At 46.2% G+C, this 20,451-nt stretch overlaps 4 non-coding genes across 4 annotated transcripts; all 4 read right to left on the minus strand.

Moving 5' to 3' along the window:
* Positions 1-9,046: 9,046 nt before the first annotated feature.
* Positions 9,047-9,118, minus strand: TRNAL-CAA (transfer RNA leucine (anticodon CAA)). The gene has a single exon. It is a non-coding gene; the product is annotated as a tRNA-Leu (tRNA).
* Positions 9,119-9,397: 279 nt separating this feature from the next.
* On the minus strand, positions 9,398-9,469 carry TRNAW-CCA (transfer RNA tryptophan (anticodon CCA)). The gene has a single exon. It is a non-coding gene; the product is annotated as a tRNA-Trp (tRNA).
* Positions 9,470-14,724: 5,255 nt separating this feature from the next.
* Positions 14,725-14,796, minus strand: TRNAW-CCA (transfer RNA tryptophan (anticodon CCA)). Its single transcript has one exon. It is a non-coding gene; the product is annotated as a tRNA-Trp (tRNA).
* A 279-nt stretch (positions 14,797-15,075) lies between these two features.
* Positions 15,076-15,147, minus strand: TRNAC-ACA (transfer RNA cysteine (anticodon ACA)). Its single transcript has one exon. It is a non-coding gene; the product is annotated as a tRNA-Cys (tRNA).
* Positions 15,148-20,451: the final 5,304 nt, after the last annotated feature.

The following is a 20,451-nucleotide window of genomic DNA, read 5'->3' on the forward strand; positions in this document are numbered from 1 at the left end:
TTTTTTTTTTCTTTATTGCGGGTCATCACCAACACACAACAAAACCAACAAAAACGCGCTACAATCAAATGCTCACAGCAGAGTGGTTACCACAAGCATGACACTTAATACAGAAGCCGGCAGGCTCATACGAGTTGCCTTTGTCAAGTTAAAATTCCTTCAGCTCGCATAGTGGTTCGACTCTTAAATCCAGTCTGGCACAGTGGTCTTCAATTTGTGCATTTCAACCAATGCGTGTATACTCTCGCGGAAGTAGAGCCTTGCAGGGCGGGCGTCAGGGTCACAGTGAAAACCCGCCATTCTGGACCGCCATAGACTGTGCAGGCCTATTAGCATAACCGTATCAAGTGGAATCCCATCATTATTTTCAGTTGGCAGGAATCTAATCCCGTATGAGTCTAATGGTAATTCTTTTTTAACAGTTCGTTGCAGCACGTCCCAAAAATAGACGCCCTCCCAACAGTGCAGAAATACATGGTCTATTGTCTCTGGCTGTTTACATATTAAGCAAAGTGAACCCCATGGCAGATAAAAGCCCTTGCTTTCAAAAAAAGTTTGTACCGATAATGTTCCTGTATGTAACTTAAAGAAAAACGTCTTTACCCCAGGAGAAACTGGCATTCTTTTGACACGCTTCAGTACGTCTTGATCTAGACGGCCGCTATACAAGGCTCTGTACACAGGAACAGGGAAGAAGTCGTCACAAACAGCTTTATACAGGTTCTTCTTTTTCACTGAACTTAAGTATTCTGTCGAGAAGCGAGCTGACAGAATTCGAACACTGCTGACAATCTCTTTGAAAAAACTAGAAAGACGCCCTGGCATGCTTTCCGTAGCAACAACGAAATTGGGCAACGCCCGCGCGAGCCTCACTTGGCACACAGTGCACAGTTACCAACCCCTTTTTGCGCCACCGAGCCTTTTTTTCATGCAGTGCGCTGTACACACTTCTCAAGCGCAGAACGCCCTCAGTGAAATGTTCGCGAACCGGGCGAACACCGACGTAAGCGCGTTCGAACTGCATTTGAGTTTTCTACACAGCGTGGAGGCCCAGGAGCATAATAATTTGCGCCACCGAGTTTGGCTTTTTGCCTACTTCTGCGGAGTAGGTGTCAGGTCCACGTATAGCACTCCTATTTTATGATATGCCGCATCTGAGAGAAAATGTAAAGCGCAGAAAGGATGACGCAAAAAAGAAGTGACCTGGACGTGATTCGAACACGCAACCTTCTGATCTAGAGTCAGACGCGCTACCGTTGCGCCACCGAACCTTTTCATCTTCTTTAAATTACCGACTTGGCAACTACAAAGAACGATGAGAATTCGCATGAAATTAAAAACACGTCATTTTCTGACAGGGGTTCTCGTGATAGAATGGATTAAGTGACGTGAGCTTGTCCTATCTGGCAGCCATTCTAGGGGTTCAGATTGCCCTCCGAAAACATCACGCTTGTACATTACACTTTCGACAAAATACTGGCTGGCTGGGTGTACGAGAACATGCTCATGGCAAACATCCATTCGCGTTCTCCATATGCTGTGCATACACAAGACCGTTAATAAATCACTGGGCACTTCTCCTGGCTGGGCGCATGGAAGGTAGCTTATGCCAAACGGCGTTATTGGTAAGTCCTTTTTAATTGTACACTGTAGCACGTCGCACAAAAAAAAAAAAACCATCGTGACAATCAAGGAAAATATGCTCTATGGATTCCTGCTTTTTGCAAATTAAACAGTCAGCAGACCAAGGCACAAAAAGGCCTTTGCTTTCCAGCCTGGCTTCACCGGAAGAGTGCCGGTATGCAATTGAAAAAAAAAATGTTCTAGCGGACGATCTGATGGGCATTCTTTTCACTCTTTTCAACACGTCCTGCCCCGGACTTAAAGCATATACAGGCGATAAAGAGGAACAGGTAAAAAGGTTTCCAATAAATCTTTGTAAAGCCGTTTTCGCGCAACAGTACACATATACTCATTTGAAAATCTCGCCTTCACTATTTGGAAAGACGCGACAGCTTCGCGAAGATAAGCACTTAGAGCCATTCTCCCTGTAGACATAGTCGAAACTACACATTCCGGCATTGAATCACGCAAGCGCACTTGAACAACCGTTCTAAGAAAAACATCGCTTTGTTCGCGCAAAAAAAAAGAACCAGGTTACAATCTGCTTTAAGTATAAATGTGACAATCCCAGTCCACCGTTATGCACCGTATGAAACAGATTGCATCGACAGGTATGCTCCCATGTTGAAGCCCACACAAACGGGGCAAATACCCTATACAGTTTTTGAACAGAAATTCTTGACATAGATAACACTTGCGGGATGTAAAAAATTTTTGCAACTAGGAACATATTGCAAACGGTAGCTCTTGCGAACATAGAAAAGTTATGTGCTCCCCATTTGTTTGTTTAGGTTTTCACTTGCTCAACTTCACCGGCCCAACAATCCTTACTTTCACGGTTATGCTTTAGTGGCACACCAAGGTAATTGCCTGGCGTTATTGTCCATTGCATACTGGAGAACAGTTCAGGCGCGTATTGCCAGTTTCCATGCCAAAATCCTAAACACTTTGCCCAACTAATTTCACTTCCACTTGCAGTGCAAGACGCAATGGCTTCTTTTACAACTTCTTGCACGCTCTCATGGTCCGTACAAAAAACCGCAATATCGTCCGCGTATGCTAAAACCCGAACTTCACTTTGAAAAAATCTATAACCACGTATGTTTGGCCTTGTCAGTAATCTTAAACAGAAAGGCTCCAGATAAAGAGCAAACAAAAGGGGAGACAGAGGACAGCCCTGCCTTACTGACGACTGAACAGGTATACAATCGGTGAAATGCTTATTCACGACCAGTCTCGCTGAACAGCACTCGTAAACCATTTTCGAGCCATTTGTAATCACGGAACCAGCATTGACATACTCTAAAACAGAGAACAATATTTCATGTACCACTTTATAAAATGCTTTGTGGAGGTCTAATTGCATCATGGCTACGTGGTCATGCATCGCGTCACAACATTCAAGAACACTCCTTGCTCCATGCATATAAGTAAAAATATTCCTTCCTTTTGTACCGCATGTCTGATGTGGGTCTATCAGAAAAAAGCAATTACACGTTGGAGTCGTCGCCCTAATACTTTCATGTAAATTTTATAGCCAACATTCGTGTTGGATTTATAGGACAGTAAGATGCAACAGACTGAAGTTTAACCGGATCATCTGCTTTCGGGACTAATACAACGTGGGACATTTTTTTCGTAGCATTCACTTATAACGATTTGCAGTAAAACAGCCATTTCAGTTTGAAAGGCCATGTATATGGCATCACCAAGACCATCTGGTCCCGGTAACTTGTTGGAATTTAATTTCCCGATAACGGCCTCAATTTCCTCAGAATACTTGCTTCAAGTGTCTGCGAAACTTTGTCTTCCACTTTTGACATCAGCGACAGAAATTCTTTACTGACGCGTTCAATGTCAGGTGTTTTCAGGCTAAACAATTCCCTGTAAAATTCTACAAGTGCGCGTTGAATCGTTTTTTTTTTCCCGAAGTAAATACGTTCTAATAGCAGATTTCTTTTATCTCTTTTGACACTGCGTACCTTTTTTCATCACTAAGTGCCCTTTTCGTGGGCGTCTCTCCGAGCCACAATTTTTCGCTGCGTGCCCTTATCACCGCACCGCGTTACTTCTCTTCGTCTATCCCCTCAAGTTTGGTTTCTATCTCTTTTATATCTTGGGCGAACCAGCCAGGCTTAACGCTCTCCATACTAAGCATGTATCCAAGTGTGCTACAGAGCTCTTTTTCTTGTTCTCTTTTTTTACGTCGAAGAGTGCATGCTCGGTCAATAGCAGCTATCTTTATATCGCTCTTAAACTGCTCCCATGCTTGTAAAAATTAGTCATTTTGTAACTTATGCGTAATATATTCTTTCACTTTAGTGATAAACTCTTCATCCAGCAGCAGTTTTTCATTAAATTTCCATAGCTCGCAACTGAACTTTGTTGCCTTACCTTTTTCCTTCAGCCACGTTTTAACAGGGAACGTATTAGAGTGAATTTTGAAAAGGAACGTTTTAGCAGATGGCCTCACGGGCATCTTCTTAACTCTTTTCAAAACGTCCTGCCCTGGGCCTCCACAGTGTAATGACCGCTAAAAAGGCATCGGCAGCATCACGCCTATGAGATCTTAATACAGTTTTTTTTCTGGGAACATTGTAAAGGTAATCAAAAGAAAACCGCACTTCCAGCAACTTGCATAAAAAAACAACCTCGCGCAGGTAACCAGTCACAGTACCAGGCATGTTTTCACATTACACAATCCATTCTGCAATCGCACTTGCATCACAGTTCTTAGAAAGGTATCTTTTTGATCACGGAGGAATATAAATCGCGCAACCACCTGACGCAAGAACAAATGTGCAAGGCCAAGCCCGCCCCTTTTAACAGAAATAATTCGTCCGGGCGGTTTTTTCCCATGTGGATGCCCAAATAAAAACAGCAAAAACGCGGTGCATTTTTTGAATTGAGGTTCGTGAGACACACAACACATTAATGAGGTACCAAAGCCTCGAAATAAAACAAACATTGCAAATAGAAGCGCGCGAAAACATTGAGAGTTGCCTTCCTTGCCACGCATCCGCTTTTTCTTTCGCTCTGGATGTTTCTTCTATCCAGTGCACGTTGAGATCTCGATAACAATCTAAAGGCACGCCCAGATATCGCATTGAGAGAGCAGACCATCGCAGCTTACGGAAGAATCAGGTGCCACGTCCCAATCACCGTGCCAAAACCCAGAGCTTTTCTCCCAATTGATCTTACATCCGGTTTGATCAAAAAATGTTTGAACGATACCCGTGACTTCACAGATGCTTTTTCTGGTTGCACAAAACACTGCTATGTCATCAGCTTATGCTAGCATTTTCACGTGTGCTGATTGCAGTTTGAACCCTAAAATGCGATCGCTATCAATGATAGCCAAGCAAATTGGCTCTAAGTACAGTGCAAAAAGCAGGGGTGAGAGCGGGCAGCCCTGCCTTACTGGTGAACGTACTGCGATACTGTCAGTCAGTTCACCATTCACTATAATACGGGTCGTGCAGTTCGCATACGCCATTTTTTCACCCTCCACTATGACTTCACCAAGGTTAGAATGCTCCAAAATGGAAAAAAGAATTTCGTGAGAAACACGGAAACACGGTCAAAGGCTTTCGCCAAGTCTAATTGCATCATGGCTATCTGACCACCGAGTGCGTCAACACATTCTAGTACGGTTCTTGCGACATGTATATTCGTGGCAATGGATCCACCCTTGATGCCGCACGTTTGATGAGACCCAACCAATTCTTTTATTACGCTTTGCAGTCTTTTTGATAAAACCTTCATGTACACCTTGTAGTCAACATTGGTGAGGCTAATCGGTCGATATGACCCCACCAACTGTCGTTCGCCGGTTCCTCGGTCTTGGGTATTAGAACAATGTGTGATGTAGAGAAAGACAATGAACAGTATTACGTTCGTAAGCTTCAGTGATTACATCGAGCATAAATTGAGCCGCATACTGCTGAAACGTTTTAAAGAAGACAGAGCTTAGACCATCCGGCCCAGGGGCTTTCCCAGGTGTCAGGTCATCTATTGCAGATTCTATCTCCTGCAACGTTATCGGTGTTTCTAGGCGCGCTTTACTTTAGTGATCCAGTGCAGGCATCAGTCTTAGAAAGTCTGCTTGAAAGCCGCCTACAGTGTCAAGCTTGGCGCTAAGCACTTCTTCGAAGTGCTCTGCTACCGCACGCTGAATATCTTTCATGTTCAGTGATATGGCCGGCATACCTTATACTCCTAATTTCTTTCTGGCAGGCGTATCTTTTCTCGTCTGCTAGCGCTCGTTTTGTCGGCATTTATCCAGCCCAAAGTTTTTCAGCCCTTGCACATATGACAGCCGCTGTGTATCTTTCGCTGTCGATTGTTTCCAGCTCACTTTTAAGCCCTCGTATTTTACTGGCGAAATTTCCTGGCACCAGTACTTTCCATGCTCAGAAAAAAACTCAAGTTGTTCATTCAGTTCTTTTTCTTTTTCTTTCTCTTCATACAGCACCTTACTACTCTTTTCTATGGCTTTCAATTTGACCCACTCTTTGAAGCTGTCCCATTCCGCTGCAAAACTTACTGGTCGCATAGCAAGACGATTTTCAAACTCGGTTTTAACTTCCGTAAGGAACTCTTCATCGGCAAGAAGTTTGGCATTCAGTTTCCATAGGTGCCAATTAAAGCGCGATTTCTTTCCTTTCCTACCAAACACTGCACTCACGAGACAATGATCGCTGAAAGACACAGGTTTGACCTCATATGCAGTACACAGGGAAACAAGATCACCCGAGGCATACACCCTGTCCAATCTAGCATAGTTATCTCGCTGAAAGTGCGTGAACTCTGGCTGGTTACCAGTGGAGAACACTTTAGCAACATCCTCAAGGCCATACTCATGCACAAGTGCATTCAACCGCTCGGAGCTTCTGTCTCTTCGAGGTTTACACTTTGTCGCTCGGTCCGCTGCTGCGCACACATAGCTGTAGTCACCAAGTACAAGCAAGATTTTGTCCACTTTCAACCACAACTCAATAGAATCAAAAAACAATTCACGCCCGCATTCTGAACTGGGAGCGTGCACACACACAACAGGCCAGCATAAATTAGAGTAGGTAAAATCAGTAACCAAAAGCCGACCACTTCGACAGGCAAAAACGGACTCTACGCTTAATCCCAGCATGTTACGTATAAATAAAAGGCATCCACCCGATACACCAAAGGAATGGCATACACACACATAAACGTTTGTTTGAAAAGAAGCCACCATACGGTCAGAGCTTTCTTGGCTCTCAATCTTTGACTCTTGCACAGCTTCTATATCTATATCATTAACCAAAAGGAGGCGACTGAGCTGGCATTGTCGCCTTCTCGCTCCCAGCCCTCTGACATTCAAAGTAGCTACGTGTAACGGCGAAATAAGCTTGAGAGTCATGTATTAGAAAAAGACGCCCGTACCCGCATGGTGCCTACCTTCATGGTTACGTGGCCTCCGCTTCTGACGAACAGCGGCATATGTATGCATGTAATGTCCTCCCAGCAGAACGTCGGGATGCATTCAAACGAAGTACCCACGCCGGGGTGGCGCAGTGGTTACGGCGCTCAACTACTGTTCCCAAGGATGCGGGATCGAATCCCGACCTCGGTGGCCGCTTTTCGATGGAGGCGAAAAGCAAGGCGCCCGTGTGCTGTGCGATGTCAGTGCACGTTAAAGAACCCCAGGTGGTCGAAATTTCCGGAGTCTTCCACTACGGCGTCTCTCATAGCCTGAGTCGCTTTGGGACGTTACACCGCGCAAACAAAACCAATCAAACGAAGTACAAGCATCTTGTTTTATTTTTGCTCACACAAGCTCCGCTTGGTTGGCGAAGGTTCCTGACGCTGGTCGGTAGGCAGCCGACCCACAAATCGTTCAGGACATCACAAAAACTACGGAGGCGGTTTCCCCGCCTGCCGCGTGTCGGCCGAGAAGTTCGGCTTCGGTCTTAACGTTGCTCTTCGGATGCCCGACGATTTCGGCGGCGGCTCACCACAAACACCGCCTGGTAGCTGAGTCTCCTCGACGCTTTCTTCGTGCAGACGTTTCGCGGCAATTAAAGCTGCTGTCTCCGGCCCAACCTCCATGGCATCAGTATAGGAAGGCTCAGTACTGAGATGCTCCTGAGCGTCAGAAAAATCGTTTGCAACTTCTGACGCTTCTGACGCACCTTCATGGTCCTTTGACGGAACTTGGAAGGCTTGTCGAGTTTCGTTCTCATGACTGGGGACCGTCACCTAATGCTTTGTTGAAACAGTCATGGAATGCGAGTCCTGTTTTGTTGACTGATCTCTAATGTCAGCCGCCTCCTCCGCTTCCGCCTCGTCCACAATTAACTCGGACGAGTCTGCGCTGGTCCCAGGACCGGCGATGCTAGCGTTGGTACCAGCACACTGGCTCTCTTCATGCCCGAACCGTCGCCAGGTTCCGCAGAGAGAAACCCGGCACTCTATGCGGATGTGACCCGTACTGCGCCAGCGTAGGCACAACGGGGGTCTGCCGGGCACAATGACGAGCGCCAACTCACCGCTAACATTCAACTGATGCGGCAGGTCGTCGAGCTTCATGCCAGCTTTCAGCTTCAGCGCGACTTGTCTAGTTATAGAGCCCTTTTCTAGCATACCTTTAACACGCCAGAGCTCCCAGGAAACTTCCGACACCTTTCCGTACAGCGCAAATGCAGCACTAACATCCTCGTCTGGCACGTTGTGTAGCATCCAGTGAAGTTTGAGTCGCACGTCCTGGTTCGCCGGGTCAAGCACCAAGCAGCGACCATTTTTCACACACATCTCACCTACACTTACAATCTTGATCACCGCTTCAGTATCCTTGCGAGTGACGGCCCAAACGTGGCTCATCCGTCACGCCCCCATTGCGATAACATTGGGTTTTAGCGAGTGTTGTCCTAAAGCATCCCTGAAATCTTCCACCCGGTACGGGCGGGCCCTGATGTCGGCGTGCAAAAACTCGCTTTTCAAAACAAACCAAGCTGTTGGCAGTGCAGGCAAAACAACCTGGTAAGTACTGTCCTGTTCAGCAGTCCTGTTACCGCGGCCTGACATGGCCGCTGAAGTCGCTCCTGAGGAGTCCTGCATCCTGCGTCCGTTCACTGGCGTGGCTGGAAGCAGAATCCCTCCACCAAGTCTTTTTTCCGGCAGTGCGCTGTACACATTTCTGAAGCGCAGAACGCCCTCAGTGAAATTTGCGAGAACCGAATGAACACCGACGTAAGCGTGTTCGAACTACATTCGAGTTTTCTACACAGCGTGGAGGCCCAGGAGCATAATAATTTGCGCCACCGAGTTTGGCTTTTTGCCTACCTCTGCGGAGTAGGTGTCAGGTCCCCTTATAGCACTCCGATTTCATGATATGCCACATCTTAGGCAAAATGTAGAGCGCAGAAACGATGACGCAAAAAAGAAGTGACCCGGACGTGATTCGAACACGCAACCTTCTGAACTTGAGTCAGACGCGCTACCGTTGCGCCACCGAATCTTATTTTCAGGCAGTGCGCTATAAACATTTCTCAAGTGCAGAACGCCCTCAGTGAAATGTTCTCGAACCGGGCGAACACCGACGTAAGCGTGTTGGAACTGCATTCGAGTTTTCTACACAGCGTGGAGGCCCAGGAGCATAATAATTTGCGCCACCGAGTTTGGCTTTTTGCCTACCTCTGCGGAGTAGGTGTCAGGTCCCCTTATAGCACTCCGATTTCATGATATGCCGCATCTTAGGCAAAATGTAGAGCGCAGAAACGATGACGCAAAAAAGAAGTGACCCGGACGTGATTCGAACACGCAACCTTCTGATCTGGAGTCAGACGCGCTACCGTTGCGCCACCGAGTCTTTTTTTTTCTTTATTGCATGGAAAAACTTCCGTAAAAAGGAACAACACTTACTTAAACATGTCCATGCCTAAAGTTACCGGGCTGCTTAATACGAGCCCGTCATATCCTCAACCCGACAATGCACAATCATCAGAACATCAAAAGTCTGGGAGACATACACATGCGTCTAGATACGGCATCCAGTTTGGAGGTTCTTCACGTGCAGCATATACACTTCTCACCAAAGCACACTGCTCCCGAAACACGGATTTCGACGATCTTGGTGGCTCTGCATGCCTGTCGATCATGCGGCTTTTCCAAAGGCTGAACAGTCCCATCAACACAAATGGATCGTAAGGCACGACAGAGTTTTTGCCAGGAGGCAAAAATCTAATTGTATAAGGCGTAATTTCAATGTCCTTTTTAAGAGTTCTTTGTAGCATGTCCCAAAAGAACATAGCATCACGGCACAGAATAAAGCAATGATCAATTGTCTCAGGCACGTTATAGAGACGACAATTTACCGACCAGGGCACAAACATCTCCTTATTGTGAAGAAATGTCTTGACAGGCAACGTCGCTGTATGTAATTTGAAAAAGAACGTTTTTGCAGCTGCCTGAATGCACATTTGCCTAACACGCTTTAGAACAGTGGTGTCCAAAAACCCCAGATAAGGCTGCCGATACAACGGTGTAGGGAACAAAGACTCAGTGAGAGCCTGGGTCATCTGCTTTCTCGAGAGGCTATACAGGTAATCTACAGAGAAACGCACAGTGAGAAAATTGAAAGTGTCAGCAACCTCCTTAAGGAATCCCCATAAACGCCCCTCACGAGCCTGCCCAGTTGGTGCGAATAAGTAAGGCAAATGTGGACTAAGGCGCCTAATGAGCACAGTTACAAGAAACGGATGGTTTGCCGATTTGAAAAAGAAAAAACGGGAGACAAGTTGATGCACAAACAAGTGAACAAGGCCCACTCCACCAGACTCTAAGGGAAGAAACAAGTTGTCACGCCGCATGGGCTCCCATTGAGAGCGCCACACAAATGTTGCAAATATTCTGTGTATAACTTGTACTTTGCTCCTCGCACAATGCAGGACTTGAAGGACATACGCAAGCTTTGCAAACAAAAATATGTTACAGACCTGTGCCCTAGCAAACACTGAGAGTTCCCTGCCCATCCAAGCCTGCGTTTGTCGCCGCATAGGTACGATTTGTGAATTCCAGTACGCTGCGCTGTTACGAACTTGGTGCAGCGGAACCCCTAAGTACTGAAGAGGACTACAGTCCCAGCATATGCCTCCAAACTGGCTTGGTCTAGTGCCCCAGTGTCCCAACCAAAAACCTTTGGATTTATCTAAAGTAAGGGCCGCGCCTGATACATCGCAAAACTGTTCAGTCAAGTGTAAAGCCTCAAGTACACTCTTTTTGTCAGAACAAAAGAGGGCGATATCGTCCGCGTAAGCTAAAATCTTAACTTCACATTGAGCCAGAGAGAAACTACGGATGGCTGCACTGTTAATTATACTGAGACAGAGGGGTTCCAGATATAAGCCAAACAATAGTGGAGACAGTGGACATCCTTGACGAACAGATGATTCCAGTGGTATTGGTTTCATTAGCTCCTGATTAACAATTAGTCTTGTATACGAGTTCATATAACACAGCCTTATGCCTTTGAGCAAAACGTCACCAATGTTTGCATTCTCCAAGACCGCGAACAAGAAATTGTGCCGAACTTTATCAAACGCCTTCGTCAGGTCAATTTGAATCAGAGCTACTTGGCCTGTCTCATCTGATACTGTCTCGATTACTGAACGTGCAATATGGATGTGTGTTTGAATACTGCGCCCTCTGATACCACATACCTGATGCGAACCTATCAAGTCCATGATAACCAGCTGCAAACGAAAACAAAGGACCTTGGCAAAAATTTTGTAATCAACATTACAGAGGGAAATTGGACGATATCCTTCAACAGTTTTCAACCGATTAGTATCTTTGCTTTTGGATATTAATATTGTGTGGCCTGAATAGAAAGTGGGAGGCAGGAAACCCACATCATAAGATGCTTGGAATACTTCCATCAAAACAGGCGTTAGGCAAGGCGAAAATGTTTTATAAAATTCGCTTGTAATACCATCTGGGCCAGGAGATTTCTGGTTCTGAAGGTCTGAAATGGCTGATTTAATTTCTTCCAAAGTGATGGGTCCCTCTACTACAGCACATTTCTCATCGTCTAGTCGAGGAAAGTTCTCAAGTAAGGAATTATAATCGAAACCCTGATTTGGATCTTTACAACTGCCGAACAGCTTTCGATAATAATCATAGAAAGCAGCAAGAATACTAGGAGCATCACTATATGTGCAACCACCATACTGAATTTCCAATATTTCCTTCGTAAGAGAATTCTCTCTTTCATCACTGAGGGCCCGACGTGAAGGTTGCTCGTCAAGAAACCTTCGAGTCCTAGATCTTATTAGGGCCCCCTTGTATCTTTCCGTCGCAATTTGTTGAAGCTCTGCCTTTACGTTATTAATTTCTTCAACATAGGCACCCGGGCTAACCCTCTCTAGCTCATGTAGCTCAGCTAGAGTGCGCCCAAGCTCACGAAGGTGGTGTCTCTTTAGGAACGCGATTCTTGCAGAGGCTTCAATTGCTAAGTTTTTGGTTTCCTGTTTGAACAAGTCCCATTTTTGAAAAACTGACAGATCATGGCGTGACCATATGTCTTTCAAACAAGTAGGTACAGCACGCTTAAAGATTTCATCTGAGAGCAGACAATTATTCATTTTCCACAGTTCCCACCGAGGGTGAAGTATCGGCCGATTGTACCTCCCTACATGAGGAGACACCATACAATGGTCACTGAAGAAGATGGGCCGCACCCAGTAACCAAACAAATTTGCTAACATGTCTGCAGAAACATAAATTCTGTCAAGGCGGGCATTAGAGGAGAACTGAAAATGAGTGAAATGAATACTGTCGCTTTTTTCCTGCCCCACATCCACAAGGTTATATTCACAAGCCAAATCGTTAAGTAATGCAGCACTAGGATCATATCTCTTACATAATGCTGATCGGTCCTCATCCCTACAAACACAATTAAAATCTCCCAACAACATAATTTTGCGATCTGTGCACAAATGATTAACTAATGAAAGAAAAAAAATGCCTTCTGTCTCGCTGTTTTACAGGGGCGTAAACACAAATAATTCGCCACTGCACACCTGAGATTGTGAGGTCACAGGATATAAGTCGTCCCTCGCCATCTATGCAATAAGACATGGCTGTCATCTCTAGTGTTTTGGCCAGGAATAGCATACACCCTCCGGACAAGCCTCGAGCGTGGCTAACAATGATGTTATATTCCGGCAAAAACGGCTCAAGAGCAGCTTCCGTCTCTTCATCGGAGGCCAACTTTGTTTCCTGAATTGCTGCTACAGACACACTCCATTTCTTTAACAGATGTCTTAACTGCTGCTGTCTCCGACGATTACGCATACCCCTGACGTTAAGGGTAGCGACTTGATATGCTGCGACTCTAGCCATTTTTGGTACTAGTCCTTTTAAACATCATCCCCTGGAATGGGGTGGCCCGCCTGCAAATTGGCGTCCTTTCGGGCAGACATCGCCCTCCTCTTTAAAGTCACCCTTCCTGTGGTCTCTACACAGTGTGCCTTCTGGCCAGCACCATCGATACACACCTCATCATCTGCGGGACGCTTCAAAGGCACTGTGTTGTCCATGTCCTCCTCTGGGACACTCAAGGCTTCGGCCCACGAACCTGATTGGAGCACATCGCTCGCTGCCACACTGACAGCCGACAGACAACCGGACGCACCAGAGATCGGCGCCGCAGACGGCTCACTGTTACCCTCCAACGACGAAGGAGAATCAATGACGAAGGAGGATAGGCGAGCATCCACTGGCAGTATCTTCCCCATTGATTCCACAGGAGGCATATCCAGACGACCTTCAATGACAGGTGGTTCTTGGGCAGCAAGCGCAGCACTCTGAGTGGCACTCACAGGCGGGCCCGGGTCCGGCGGTTTTGGCTCTGGAGACGCTGGTTCTTGATGGCCAGTCACTGCAGATTCTTCTGAGTTGGTGTGAAGTGCAGAAGGCTTCTGGTCCCCATCAATATGAGGTTCACGACCTAACTCACCAGTTACATCAACAACCTCTGACACATCCATGATATGTTCGGACGCCACGTCATCTTCTCGTGACCACTGGCCTTGACGCAGTCTATCGGCATAACCTAATACACAGTTCTCCACAGTATGGCCAAAGCGCCGGCACTGGGTGCATCGAGGCGTTCGGCACTGACGCCGTATATGACCTACCCGGCTGCATCGAAGACACAGTGGAGGCCTCCCTGAGATAAGCACTAATGCCTGCACCCCATAAACATTAAGAGTGTGAGGAATTGTACTTGCTGACACTCCGTCCTTGAGCGTGAGGGAGATTTCACGGTTCGCCGTTTCCATGTGCTCCATCCCTGGGCACCGCCACTTTTCAAGCTCCACAGATTGAATCGTTCCGTAAGGCTCGAAAGCTTCCACAATCCTCCGGTGCTCCATATAGCGTGGAAGCCAAAGCAGCTTAACCTTGACATTCTTTGTATCCGGGTCGAACACCATGCACCGAAGTCCTTTCACAGGGAACTCTGCTTTGTTAATTAGCTTCTGCTTTGAAGAACTACTCTCGCAGGTAACCATCCACACGTGGCTCATTTGGTACTGACCAATGCACAAAATTTCCCGAAGGTCCAAAATCTGTGCAAGTGCGTCTCGAAAGTCAGGTGATCGGTACAGGCGACCCTTAAGGTCGGCATGCAGGAAAACGGTATTAAGGACAGCATTACCGGTGGGCAGGCGTGGAAGGACAACTTTGTACGTTTCGGTAGTGTCCTGAAGAGTCGAAAGACCTCGGCCAACGGCCGATGCGCTGTTTCCAGCAAGCAACATTTTCAGGCTCAGCCACCGAGTCTTACTTTCAGGCAGTGCGCTCTAAACATTTCTCAAGCGCAGAACGCCCTCAGTGAAATGTTCGCGCACCGGGCGAACACCGACGTAAGCGTGTTCGAACTGCATTCGAGTTTTCTACACAGCGTGGAGGCCCAGGAGCATAATAATTTGCGCCACCGAGTTTGGCTTTTTGCCTACCTCGGCGGAGTAGGTGTCAGGTCCACGTATAGCACTCCGATTTTATGATATGCCGCATCTGAGGCAAAATGTAGAGCGCAGAAAGGGTGACGCAAAAAAGAAGTGACCCGGACGTGATTCGAACACGCAACCTTCTGATCTGGAGTCAGACGCGGTACCGTTGCGCCACAGAGTCTTATTTTCAGGCAGTGCGCTCTAAACATTTCTCAAGCGCAGAACGCCCTCAGTGAAATGTTCGCGCACCGGGCGAACACCGACGTAAGCGTGTTCGAACCGCATTCGAGTTTTCTACACAGCGTGGAGGCCCAGGAGCATAATAATTTGCGCCACCGAGTTTGGCTTTTTGCCTACCTCGGCGGAGTAGGTGTCAGGTCCACGTATAGCACTCCGATTTTATGTTATGCCGCATCTGAGGCAAAATGTAGAGCGCAGAAAGGGTGACGCAAAAAAGAAGTGACCCGGACGTGATTCGAGCACGCAACCTTCTGATCTGTAGTCAGACGCGCTACCGTTGCGCCGCCGAGTCTTTTTTGTCTTTGTTTTTCTGACATGGTTTTTATTATACAGAAAGGGTTATGTACGCAGACTATTTACAATTCCACGGCCGCTCGATAGAAGCGCGCTGGGTGCGGCCTGCTGCGTCGCGCCGCCGTCAATGGGCAAGCGCGTCCTTGGGGAGTTTACAGTTGCGCCCGCTATTTCTGCTGAGGGCGCTACTGTTCGGGGACACGTCGCCGCCGGAGTCGCCAGCTCTGAGCGCGCGGTTTGCTTCCTTTCTGGACGCGTTCGCCTCTCGTCTGCGTGGTAAACGCAAACTTTTTTGTGTGCGCGTGTGCAAGCACGTTAACGATGAGACGGGATGCGTTTGTTTTTTAAGGTGAAAGCCGTTCTAGGCTCATAGAGCGAAAATCTGTGCGCAGAAGCGGTGCCTGTAATGTGTGCGTCGCATGTGTGCACTGGTGTGTCAGTCGCAAAAGCGGACGTGCAAAGAGGGAGATAAAGGATGAAAATGATTGATGGTGATAGGTAATCAATGAAAGTTATAAATAGACATTGATAGAGGTAATAACTAATGCTAATGACTAATAATGGTCAATAATGGCTAGAATGATTTGTAATGACCAGTATATCAATCTACGAGATGTAATGACCGCAATTGATTAGAAATGAGTAAAAGTGCTTAGCGATGTGTGGTAATGACTATGATAGCTAGGTATGACTCATCATTACTGCTAATGACTACGAAATGACCAATATTTGAAACGGCATGTAATGACCCTGCTGATTCTAAATGAGTAACCTGTTTAGTTATGAGTTGTAAGGGCTACAATGACTACGCAGGCAGGCTCATCATGACTGGGAAACGACCAATATATCAAACGACCACTTGAAATTACGAACTGTGGCAAACAATGAGAGGCAAATGATAGGAGAAGGGTAGGCTTTCGCCGTCCTCCGCTTAAGAGACATCTAAGAGACCCTCTAATTTTATCTGCTGAGCACGCTTCAGGCAAAGGCAGCAGCGAGGAGTGGAAATGCACTCGCTTCCTCTGAAATGAAAGCGGCGCTGAGGTTAAAAAGTCCCGATGCTGAAGCATAATGCCCTATTAGCTGCCATTTAATTTACTACAAGGGACGGCAGATTGGACTTGTTGGTGATTAATTATAGGTTAGCAGTGCAAACAACATGACGGGAATACAGGAGAAGAAGACGGCACAACCGCGCTAGTTGTGTCGTCCTCTTTTCCTGTGATTTCAACACGTTGTAACCTATTTAGTCACCAGGGAGCTGGCCAGTGAACTAGGATTTTTAACGATGTGTTGTGAAGCAGATGAACACGATCAGGTAGCACCAGAAGCTCTTCTCGCAGGTTCTGTTGCGAGGACATATAAGAAAAAGGTACGAAGTTGTTTTTTTTATGTAAGTATACAATTTATTTTAAATTTTGCCGCGCTAGTCTGAGCGGCCTTGCAGGCAAATGAGCCTGTGCACACAATATTTGTTTATACTGTTGAGACAGTTTGAGCAGATGCGATGAACTGAAAATCCACGTTCCACAGAAAATCCGGTGCCCGCTCTGTCGGCGGAAAGTCGGAAAAATAACCTTCTGGTAAGAGGCACTTTAGTTGGTGATATGGCCAGACACCTTTGGCGTAATGAGAACACATGACATGTTGAATGTGGCAGGAGCTGCCAAACCAGAGAGAATCAATAAGATGTAAGGGTGAAATGGGTATTATTGAAAGTGGGACCCTTAGATTCCAAGTCAGGCACACCATACTCCTATAGGGCACGTTCATACGGCTTCAGTAAAGAGGGGCTTTATATAGCTATGTGTAGGATGCTATTTCATATGATGCGGTGGCTTAAGGCTGCATTCTAATGATATGCGACAGAGGCAGCAATTACGGGATACGGTGAACAAGCAGGTAGCAAAGTGCGGGTACTCTAACGAGGCTCTGCAAAGAGACTTAAGAACCCCAAGTTTTGTTTATCACTACCAAGTTGTTGCTTAATTTATGCGATATTTGTTAATGGTTTTGAGGCGACATGTCAGTCGTGCAAGAGGCTTTTGCAGGAAATATGAGTCAACTGGACCAGTTACATGTTAATGAAAACCAAGGACAATGGAGGCTTGGTTTACCCCGTAAAGGAAGTAATCAAGCTTTGTCAGCTTACGAGCACCTTCCTTGACAGGATGATGAAGTCTGAAGAGGTCCGGCGAAGTAGCAAGCTGTGTAAACTTTTGATTTCATCATTGTTTTCTCACTGTACACAGTATCTGCAGCTAATCTATGAAAACAATGATCGTGCCCATGATGAGGCGCTATGCAAGATATCGTTAAGTTGCTGCACCCACTGATAGTGAGCTGGGCTGGAAATGTCAACTGAACAGTGGAGCGAAGTTTATGGCTATGGAATGAACTTCTCTCAAGAAAGGTTTTCCGCCTGCGATTGGTAATTTTCTTCCTTTTTTTTGTGTGTGTGGCCATTTATTTGCGCCCTCGGCTGCTTGCTGAATCTCGGCTGCAGTTGCGCTCTGAAGCGTGAACATTATTGTGATCGCAGCTAAGAGTTTCACAACAGGAAACACTCGATGCGCGTTCTTCCATTGAAAATTGCAAACCAGCAAAATTGTATGGATTTGCGAGCAGCCAATAAAAATAGTAATAAAAACTTTCGGCGCATATACGTAGCACCTTGAGGCAGACCGGTTGTATGAAGGGCGCTATAGTTTGTCCGGTCATGCAAATTGCGGGAAGCCATGACGGATATCGTTCCGGTGTACAAAATTTAAGGTCTCCAACTGAGTCGAAGATTCCAGGTTATCATCTAGATTTAACCTAATAAACATCTTCATATTTCCACCGTAACATTTGTCAGAATGGGATAGAAAGGTTGGTTACATGTCGCATTTTCACTGAGGTTGCTCATAGTACGACATTTTTTTATTCGATAGCGCTGGCAGCTTAGAACAGGTTGGCATCAATTTGTGTATGAAAGCTGTATGCAGGAATGAGTAAATGGTTTGAAAATGGCACACGAAATTAGCGACATAGTTAATTAAGTGGTTGCGCATTAGGCTACCATGGCAGCTGAACAGCTTCGAATTGTTCACAGCCGGGTGACATTTTCACGTGACAAACAACTTGATCCGAATGCAACATCACGGTAATGCGAGTTCTCCAATCGAGTGGCCTTGAACCACCGTTACATTAGGTTTTTCGGGGTAACTCCAGCATACATCTTTGCCGAGCAAGCGCTAAGTGTTGACATGGTCACTCTAGACATGACAGTAAATACTAATCTGTGTTGCCAAATTGCGTCAATATCCTTAAAATAAAAGGCTTCTACCACGCCGACGCCTCCCTCAAAGCGCAGCCAGGCGCAGCTCTCCGCTCGCGGGTGTCCCCGAACGGTGGCGCCGCGGCGGTGGCGACGGGAAGTAGGCGCCTCCCGCCGGTTTCGGGCGACGTAGCAGGCCGCACCTAGTGCGCTTCCATCGAGCGGCCGTGACAATTCCCTCAACCATAGCTGAGATGCACAACAAAAGGCACAACTTTTTAAAAGGCAGGCAAAAATAAGCACCGTGTCACCAGCGGAAACCAATCAGGTTGAAAGTCATTTTCGTCATAAGTGTCCTTCAGTTGCAGCATTATTCTGCTAAAATGGAGTCCAGGTGGAACAACAGATTCAGCGTTGCGATCCGACATGCGTGTCTTCCACAAGCTATGAAGTCCAATAAGGAAACAAATGTCATATGGTTCGTAATCAGATTGCGTAACAGCAAGATACCGCACACTGTACGAATATAGAACAAAGTCTTTCTTTAGAGTTTTTTGCAGCACATCCCAAAAAAGAATTGCGTCTTTGCAATTAATGAAACAGTGCTCAATTGTTTCAGGCGCATCACACAGATGGCAGCTTACAGAGGATACAAAAATATTTTTGCTAGGGAGGCATGTTAACAAGTAGAGCTTTGGTGTGTAATTTAAAGAAACATGTTTCCGTGCAAGAAGAAATCAGCATTTTGAGCACCCTTTTTAACACATCATGACTCTTAAAACCAGAGTATAAATAACGATACAGTGGTGGCGGAAAAAGTATTGCTACCAGATACTTGTATAGTATCTTGTGCGAAACAGAATATAGGTACTCATTCGAGAATCGTACTGTCAAAAACCTCACCGAAGCATAAACTTCCAGCATAAATCCTAGTAACTGCGGGCGGTCAGTAAAATCTGAAGAAACCACTAAGTCGGGAAGCAGATTCATGAAAAAAAAAATCTTGTAGGAATGCTCTAATAATCGGATGTGAACAATCACGAAAAAAGAAGAAACGGGAAACTAACTGCCTTACATACAGATGCACTAAGCCGAGCCCCCTTGCACAAACAGGTCTGAATAGGTTATCACGTCGAATTGGTTCGAAATTGGATGACCAAATAAACGTCGCAAATATTCGGTGAAAACGCTGGATGTAATGCCTAGCACAGTGGAGGACCTGAAGCACATAATAAAGTTTTGTCGCCAAAAACATGTTGCAGGCCTGACCCCGACCGAATTTTGAAAGGCGATAGGAGACAAATGTATTAGCATAACGCTGGACTACTGGAACGCGCTCTTTCCAATAATTTGAACTTGACTTAAATGCATGCAGTGGAACGCCTAGATATTTAGGGGGCACACATGACCATTCAACTCCTGCATATAAGGGTGGTGTTGAGCCGCACGATCCAAACCAAAGGCCGGCCCTCATGCAGTGATTCATCTGAGCACCAGAAACAGCGCAAATTCTTCTATGCTGGATATAACTTTTTCTATGCTTGGTTTGTCAGTGCAGAAAAACGCAAAATCATCCGCATATGCAAGCACTTTAACCTCATCTCCATGGAGAGGGAAGCCATGGATACTACTGTTATGTAAAACACTCTGACAAAGTGGTTCTAAGTAATGAGCAAAAAGCAGTGGAGACATCAGACAGCCTTGCTTCACAGAAGAGTTGATTGGTATGGCGCTTGATAGGTGGCCATTTACAATTAGGCGAGTCGAACAATTTCTATAGCAAAGTTGCACCCCCTTCAGTACTACGGAACACCCCCTTCAGTACTACAGAGCCAACGTTCGCTCGTTCCAGAAGAGAAAACCAGAAAGAATGACGAACTCGATCAAATGCTTTTGCGAGGTCGACCTGAAGTAAAGCAACCTGATCATGAGAGCAGGAGCACGATTCCAGTATTGTGCGCGCAATATGTACATTACTTTGTATGGCTCGGCCCCTCAAGCCGCACGTCTTGTGAGGACCAATGAGAACAGACATTACGAACT

The sequence above is a fragment of the Amblyomma maculatum genome, chromosome 7 (genome assembly GCF_055883805.1).
Source record: "Amblyomma maculatum isolate TAMU_Amacu chromosome 7, ASM5588380v1, whole genome shotgun sequence".
Taxonomy (NCBI): Eukaryota; Metazoa; Arthropoda; class Arachnida; order Ixodida; family Ixodidae; genus Amblyomma; species Amblyomma maculatum.